Source organism: Lissotriton helveticus, chromosome 1_1, assembly GCF_964261635.1.
Source record: "Lissotriton helveticus chromosome 1_1, aLisHel1.1, whole genome shotgun sequence".
Taxonomy (NCBI): domain Eukaryota; kingdom Metazoa; phylum Chordata; class Amphibia; order Caudata; family Salamandridae; genus Lissotriton; species Lissotriton helveticus.
This window is the reverse complement of record NC_136057.1, coordinates 1540474254-1540483085: the sequence shown is the minus strand read 5'-3', so window position 1 is coordinate 1540483085 and position 8832 is coordinate 1540474254. Positions and strand designations below refer to the sequence as shown.

Genomic DNA, 8832 nt, shown 5'->3' with positions numbered 1-8832 from the left:
TTTTGGCTTTGCGGCTTTGGGCTGGTTGAGGTTCCATTACACTGGCTGTAACTGTAGGGGTTGAACCGCCTGTGGTTCTTTCTGTGGGGACCATTAGTCTCTCTCCTTTCGCCCAGAAGGGCCATTCCCACAGGGCCACTGCATCTCGTGCTTTACTTTTCCCCTGCAGCTGAGTCTCTCATGAACTGTGATACTTTCTTTGGGGCTGACGTCTCATTCGCAGTTTCCTTTGTCCCTTGTTGTGCTGTGCTCCTGTGGAGGTGTCACGATCCCTTGTGTGCACTGACGCTAGTCTTGGTTGTGTCTTAGTGCTACTGCAGGGATTTTTTTTGGCTTGTCGCAGCTTGTTGTCTCTTTTCCTGCAGTACCGATATTGGCCACTAGATGGTGCCCTTCAGCCTCGAAAGTTTTTTCATCTGCTGCAGGCTTCGTGTTCCGCGTTGCAAGGACCTCACTGCTTTATTCCAGGTCCTTCGTGCACAATGCTGGGATTCCTGCCATGCCTCCCCAGCTGCTTCCTGTACACCCATGGGGGAGGCCAGATGCCACATGGGGGCTCCACACGGGCTCCAGTGTCGCCGTGGTGAGTGGCACTTTGCATGTGCCTTTCTTTTTCGTTTCTGCTCTTTGCGGCTATGGGCTGTACTGTCCTTTGCCCTTCTCTCCCCTAAACACCCACGGCAGCAGCTTGCAACACACTCGCTGCGCGGGGTGAGGGGAGAATCTCCGGTGGTCTAGGGGTTCTTCTGGCATCTCGATAACCCCACCGTCGCAGCAAACCTTCCTCACGTGCGGCGGGGGAAGGGGTGTCAGCGTGCTTACCAGAGCCTGGCGCTCCTCTTCCACATGTGGGCAGCGTCTCTCCCTACAGCGGGTGGGCTCCGCTCGGTGTGCATTGGCACCCGGCAGCTCTCCACACGCTGCCGGTCGCTCCCTGATTCGCCATGTGGGGTTTCGCTCCTACTGTGGCGCCTTCACTGTTCTCCTCACCGCGCTGCAGGCGGGGTGGCTGGAGCTGGCGCCTGGGGCCGCTTGCTCCACTTGGGCAGAGCTCCTCCGCTTCGTGTTGGGCACAGTTAGTTTTCCTCACGGGGACGGGGGAGATGTTGGCACTTTACTGCGGACTTTACTGCGGCTGGGCTATGCTTCATTTATTCAAGGCCCGGCAGCTCTCCTCACCGCCGCAGCAGCTTCGGTCACACACTGCACAGCGGGACAGGGGTCGCTGCAGGCAGGCCGCGGGTGGGCTCTGCTGGTCCTGATTTATCAGGTAATGTACTTTGGCGGCCGCATTACGCTCGGCAGGGCGCGATGGCCATGCGGGTGGGCTCGGCTTAACATACAGTCAGAAGGGGGGTCGCTTCAGGCTCGCGCGACCCCAGCGGGTATTATCAACGCCAGGGCTCACCTCCGGGCCGTTCTGCTTCGCGGGTGGGCACCGCGTTGGTCTCCACGCGGTGGGGCCTTAATTGCTCCGGTCGGTACGCTGTGTCTCCGTGCTCCTTCCTCCACACAGCAGCACTCGGCAGGGCTAGAGAGGTGCGGGGTGGGCTCCCGGTCACTCTCTTTCATTGTCCTATAGGCCCGGGGCTCGTCACACGCCCCGTGGGCCTCTCGGTAGCCTGCTCCTTTCACCGGGGGGGGGTGCCGCTTTGCATTACTTTTTCTTTCTGCTGAGGCACGCGTGGCTAGCGTCTGCCCTCGTCGCCATTGTGGGGTCGGGCCTTAGGCCCTCATTGTAGTAATAACAGGAGACATCAGACACACTGGATATATGCTGCAACTGGCCCAGAGCACGTGCGCTCGGTCACTTTTATTATAGCTGTGTCACCTGACCAGTGACATCAGTGGTGGGTGGGTGTTTAGTGTAATTACATTGTTAGCACTAGAATGCTAACTGATTCTGGGTCCTTACACACTGTAACATGTTTTTTATTCAATTAATATATAGCGCAAACTCAACCCGAAGGTATTAGAGTGCTTTACACGATCCCACTTATATTACACAGGAACACTTTAATTTTTAAAAACAAGTTACACAGCAGTGCTAGCTGCTGTGGCTTAAAGTTACAAAACAAAGCCCTATGACTCAGGCAATGCTGGCTCCGTCCAGCTCTTTCTAAAAAAATGTGACACTGTTTTGCTCACTGCTTGTGTCCAGATTGCAGATAGTAGATGGCTGGTTTCACCAAATGCATTAGGCTCCAAGCAACACGCGATGAGATTCATCCAACAAGTCCCAGCTTTAAAGTTCTCCATTCTTTGAAAACAAGAAGGAAGTACTGAACATAGAGGAATGATCATAATAGGGGCATGATGACAAGGACAGAGGACCTAGTTAGTTCCCCGCTTCTCCCCGTCATTAAAGAGCTGCACATACCAAGGTGGCACTGTCAAAGAAATATGGCAAAGACTTGCCACATGCTCAGTGCCAGTTGGCATCATATCAAGACATCAGCACAATTTTATCCTACCCAGCATGCAAAGCAGAGCACAATAAAGTTTTCAATAAGCAATAATTGCGCCTCAGTTAAACCTCTTTGGCTACAATACTGCCACTGCGCAAATAAATATATGTTGTGCCACAGTTAGTCATACTCTCCCAACACAAATGTTGAATGACATGCACCTATTATTTGTAATTATTTACATTCTGAGCTAATAAGGGACAGGCAGGGTAGGCTGGAATATGAACTAGAGGGTGGACAAAATCCTTTGGACATGCGTAGAAGGGTTATAGAAATGACAGACACAATCTGGTAGCTTTGGAGGGCAGAAAGGGCAGAGAGTAGCAAAGGGACAAAAGTAAAAGGGGCAGAGATGGTGGGCATATCATGTTAACATGGACACCTGGGGTACATGGCCAGCAGGTGCAGGGAGACTTTGATACCAGAGATGGCAGATAAGAGCATGTGACACTGACGCCGGGGACAAAGGGAGTACAGTGTATGTGATTAAGGGTTAGATAAGGTGGACAGGTTCATGTAAACACGGGTACTGATGGTAGGGGAGAAATGGGTGTATGGAGACACTGGTACCTAATCCGCGGAAAGGGCAAAGAAGAGCACGGCCACACTGGAGTAGAGGCAGAGAGGTCAGACAGGGTCAATGGGACAGGTACAGCAACAGAGAAGGTAGACATGAGCCTATTGACTTTGGCAATGGTGGCATATGGTAGGCAGATGCAAGGAGATATTGGTATTAGAGGGGCAGAGGTGGCAGACAGGAGCATGTGACACTGGTACCGAGTGCAGTGTATTGGAATTGCTGGTAGAGAGGGTGGACAGCAGCATGTTGGCAAGAAAGATGCAAATGGACGAGAGGACTGACAAGGAGAGGAGATTGGGGGCACATAGAATATATACAAATGGCAGACAGGAATATGGTGGTGCTGAGGTAACAGGGTTAGTCAGGGACACAGAGTCTGACAAAGGGAGCAGACATGTGGGGGGTCATATGGAACACCATGACAGAGAGTTAAGAGATAGGGAGTGGTGAGGCATGTGGCCTATGCTACATGTTCACATGGACAGTGATCCCACATGATTTTCTACTCATAAGAAGGCACCGGAGCAACCAATATCAAGGCTGTTGTTGGTTCTGGCATCACTTATGAACTCTGTGTCAGGCCACAGATTAACAGCTACAAGTGGTAGCTGCAAAGTAGTAGAACAGGTTTCCTGAAGTCAGTTGGAAATGCTAGAAAGTGTTAGGTACATGTCGCTCCGACCCTCCAGACTCTAGTCTCTGCTCCTAGCACAGAGTTCGTAGCCCCCAGTTTCTCCTAGTAACACGTCATTGCCAGTTTTCGCGCACCATTAGGTTAGAGGTCCCGGCTCCTTAGGTAGCCCCCTCCTATGTTTCCGCCCATTCATGACATATTCTGTTACGTATGCACCACATGTCTATGCATACGCCCAGTTACACCTCTTTTCATTGTTATCTCTCGCGACTGCTACGCGTCACGCCTTCTGCTCCACCCACTGTTACGCCTACTGCAATGTAATGCTATGTGTTTGCGCTATGTATATAAGTTGATGTATTGTTATTAAAAGTTAGCGCGCTCATCCCAGACCAAGCCCCAGCAGCTGCTGGGTCATCCTATGCAGGTTGTCCTGATCCTGTCCTTATGCTGTAATAAACCTGCAGAAACTCCTACTACCTCGAATCTTGACTCTTATTTTATTGAGCTATCTGTTATTCATTCATTTATTCAAAAATAGATCCGGTATTATTTATTTATATACCACACCACAGTGAGATTTAGTGAGAAAGCACCGCGCAAGTGCTGTGAAGGCAAAACCTTGAAAAAAAAAGTTACACAAAAGCGGATGGAAATGATTACTTGGGCCATGGGGCACTGATAAGAAAGAGCAACAGGAAGAGCAACAGGAAATAGTATGGTATAACCACTAGAAATGGAGGAAAAGTAAGTGGCAAGCATACAAACTAATGAAAAGTAAGGGTGTGATGTAAGCTCCTTTAAAATGTATATTAAATGCAATAGATTTCACAAGCACATAGCAAGCACTTTGCAGGCAAAACCTAAAAATGGAATAGAATATACTGAACCCAATTTGAGCTGTAAATCAGCCAGACACTACAGAAAAAAATGAGGACTCTAAGTGAGGCCTTCTGTGTTTTTATGTTCTATACCATTTAAGTAATAAGTCAATGTTAAGAGTCCTGTTTCTTACCTTAAGCATAGCTGAATTGGTTTTAAGTTCTAGCCTTTTCACACCTACTAATATTTTCATTGACATACAATAGTAACACCATTAACAATATAATGTGGTGAAGAAATGTGCTAATCGAATTAAAGAAATAGCAGTCGCGAAGTGCAACCTATTAGAAGTGCCCTCCCACGTTTCTTGTATTTCTCACATTTATATCATACTACTAAAATAAAAACAGAAACCATTGTCAGTCAGGTAGAGTCTTATGTCAGTTAGAAAAAGCTACCTATTTGAGGAATTCTGTTGACAATTTTTAGACGTTGAAGAGATGTAAATAGATCATACAGTCCTTTGAATGATGTTTAAAGTTTAGTCTAAAAACTTATTTGACTTTATAGATCAGTATGTGTTAAGCTGAATATTAGTATCATGTTGTGAGAAAATAAATCATTTGGTAAAACCAAATCCCAACCATTTCTGCTTATAGAATTGAATAACCGTATTATAGTTTTAAAAATATTATTGCAGTACTTCTGGAAAATAGGATTTTATAATGCTGTAAGATCTACCTGTCTTTTTCCAAAGTGGTGTCTCAAGAAGGTTGATAGGCACCGTCAAGCAATATTTCCATTTAGTTCTATTAAACTTTAGACATTTGCCGTTCATAGTAGAGTTAATTTTTCAATTTCATAATTCTATCTAGAATCAACTTCTCAATCAAAGAATATTGTCAAAAAGAAAACCTATGTTTTTTCAGCTAAGACAGGTTATTTCTAATTTTCAGTACATTGATTAGCATGTACGTCCACATAAAGGTGTGTACATATCCATGCATGTACACACATTCATCAATATTTTGCCAATTAATTCTATTCACTGGTGTGACATTTACAAATCAAATGCCATGCTCCATGATTTAGGCCATATATGAGTCCGTTTTTAGGTCTCATACAGCAGGCTTTCGGCTTGCCCATTTACCATTGATCGACTTGCTTTTCAGTTTATTATTTAATGGTTTTCCTACCTATTTTTTTGTTTGATCCTTCTCAGGAGCATAGTACCTTTTGCATTTTTTTGATGGAGTGACTTATCTTTCCACTGTTCATATTGACAGAAGAACTGTTTTCTTTTGCTTCCTTGATCGCTCCCTGATGTGAGACCCCCAGGATATTGTGGCATGGACGTTGCAAATTGTGTGGCACCAAAAGTGGAAATTTTGTGACATAAAATGGTGTTTTTCTTGCTGCGTTTTGTGGATCTTTGTCAACTCATAAGTGGTTGTTTTGTCCCCCAATGCTTTCTTTGTAAAAAAAAAAAAATAAGTGCCATGGACCTCATCAGGAGGCCACAGTATCTGGCACCACACATGCTCCTCCCAGATTTGTCAATGCCAGTACCAACCATCACATTTCTATTCGTGTAAAAGTGCTGCCTATTCCAAGCCACCATAGCTATAAGAATGGTTTAGGCGGCAGTCAGTAGTCATTTTTAATGTGTATTGAAATAATAAACAACTGTTATAGAGCTCATATGGAAATTAGATGATAGACAACACCACAATATGACAGACTTTTGTTAGCCCCAGTGTTAACAATTAAGTGCTGTTGGTCAGCACCAGAAACCACCGGGTCAAATTAATCACTGCCTGTCCCCCTGAAACACTGAGGATTAAGTACATCCACTTAACATTTTTAGAAGTGTAGCCGGAAGCACAAATGTGGACTTGAAAGCAGCTTCAGACCAATGTGTACAGGAGAGGCCAGTGAGAAAGTGATTTTGTCGGAGACATTAGTACTTTAGCCACCCCCTTTCCGATTGGAAGCAGAGGTGCAGCAATCATTAGTGCAGCAGGTGCTGTGGAGGGAGAGACACAATGCATCCCAATTATTGTTGATGTTTTTAATAGCCATCCAGGGGCCAGGGCTCTGTTTTTCATGCTTGCATTAGTGTCCATGGGGCCCTTGTTATTCTCCTGACTGACACAAGCATCATTCAGATTTTCATGGGCCTTCTACCGTTGCCCATGCTGTTGTCCATTTTGCTTGCCACCACCCACCCTATGTTGCCCCAATTACCTCTCCCTCCCATCTGCACTCTGTCTCTCCATTATCCATGTTGCTCCCACCTGCTATAACAAAAAATGCTCTATGAAGTGAACACATTCTCCGTTGTACATGTTGACCCCCCACCCTCCATGTTGCATCCGACCCTGAAATAAACAAGCATTTGCAATGCAATAGGTCTCGCATTTACAAGAGTTTGAGCAATTGTCATTGTAAATGATAATGCCATTTATTTATATGTTTACAAAACATGCAAGCCATGTTCACACACGGCTTGCAGGTTTTGTAAACACATAAATAAAAGGCATTATCATTTACAATGCCAATAGGTCAAACTCTCGCAAATGCGAGACCTATTGCATTGCAAATGCTTGTTCTCGATGTGAGCACTTCTGGATAAATGACAACGAATACAGCTACATTGCAGCAAATATTTCCATGAAAATATTTCGGTTTACTATACAATACGTAAACAGCATATAATACTCTGCGCCACACTACACACAGACACACAGACAGACAGACAGACACACACACACACATATATATTATTTTTTATATATATGTATATATATATATATATATATATATATTTATATTTATATATATATATATATATTTATATTTATATATATATATATTCACTGAAAAAACCATAGGTTATAGACCATATATAGTTAGGAATTCACATTTACAAAACCTTATTTTACTCACACAAAACCATTGAAATTCCATATATAGTTAGTTGCACTAACTATATATCGCGCACCCGCAATCCACTGCTGATGATGTCACATATTACATCATTCATGACATGGTCAGTGACATCACTGATGACATCACTGATGACATCTCAAATGACATCACTGATGACATCTCAAATGACATCACTGATGACATCTCATTTGACATTACTGATCACATCACTGATGATATCATTCATGTGATAATACGATGAACCTCTTCAGACTCTAATATAACCTTAGATACAATCAGTGTAAACAGACACTCACAGACTGTCACTCATCCATGGAGTTACTCACACACCTAGTCAGTCATGCAAAGAATCAATCACACCTCCATTTCCTCAACTATACAGTTATACAAACTTTACTTATTCAAACATATACTAACACATATTTACTCTCTTATACAATCCCTGATACAAGTTCACAATGATCCATACCGCCACTCACACATTCACTGGCTCTTATGCACAGTTATTTATATATGTCAACTCTCACATGTACTGTGTTTTACATATGTACTTACTTTGACATGTAGCACTGAGATATCCATTCACTCACCAATACACTCATGCACACAGTCAACCGCCCATACAGCTGTTTCCACATGCACTTTTGAAACCATACATCTAGTGAATCAACTGCTCACACATCTATGCACAGAGTCATACACCTCCCAGCCACCCACACACACACTCAGTCTCCCATACAAATACTTGGGCAACCAATCAATAACCCATATAGTTACTCATATAGCTACTTATCAACACATGCAACAGTTTACAGAACAACAGACATAATGATGCACAAATTAAGACAGTTTAGTCACTAACTCATGCACTCAGTGAGACACATTTAATCACTCACTCATACAGTCAGTCATGCACCTACTAAATCCTTCATCCAGACACTTATACATCCACTCATTCTTCAATATGTAAGACATATTTTAACTTTACAGAAACATACAGTCACTGGATGTTGTCATCAGTGATGTCATCAGTGATGTCATTTGAGATGTCATCAGTGATGTCATCAGTGATGTCACTGACCATGTCATGAATGATGTAATATGTGACATCATCAGCAGTGGATTGCGGGTGCGCGATATATAGTTAGTGCAACTAACTATATATGGAATTTCAATGGTTTTGTGTGAGTAAAATAAGGTTTTGTAAATGTGAATTCCTAACTATATATGGTCTATAACCTATGGTTTTTTCAGTGAATTTTCAAGGTTTTGTAAATGCTAATTCCTAACTATATATGGTCTATAATTTACAACAAGGGGTGGTGATGGACAGAGTCTCTGAATTAAGCAGAATACTCTCACCCAGTCAAGAGATC

General features: G+C 43.8%; 1 pseudogene; it reads right to left on the bottom strand.

Annotated features, from left to right (window-relative positions):
- Positions 1-2444: 2444 nt before the first annotated feature.
- On the bottom strand, positions 2445-2570 carry LOC144780081 (U4 spliceosomal RNA; annotated as a pseudogene).
- Positions 2571-8832: the final 6262 nt, after the last annotated feature.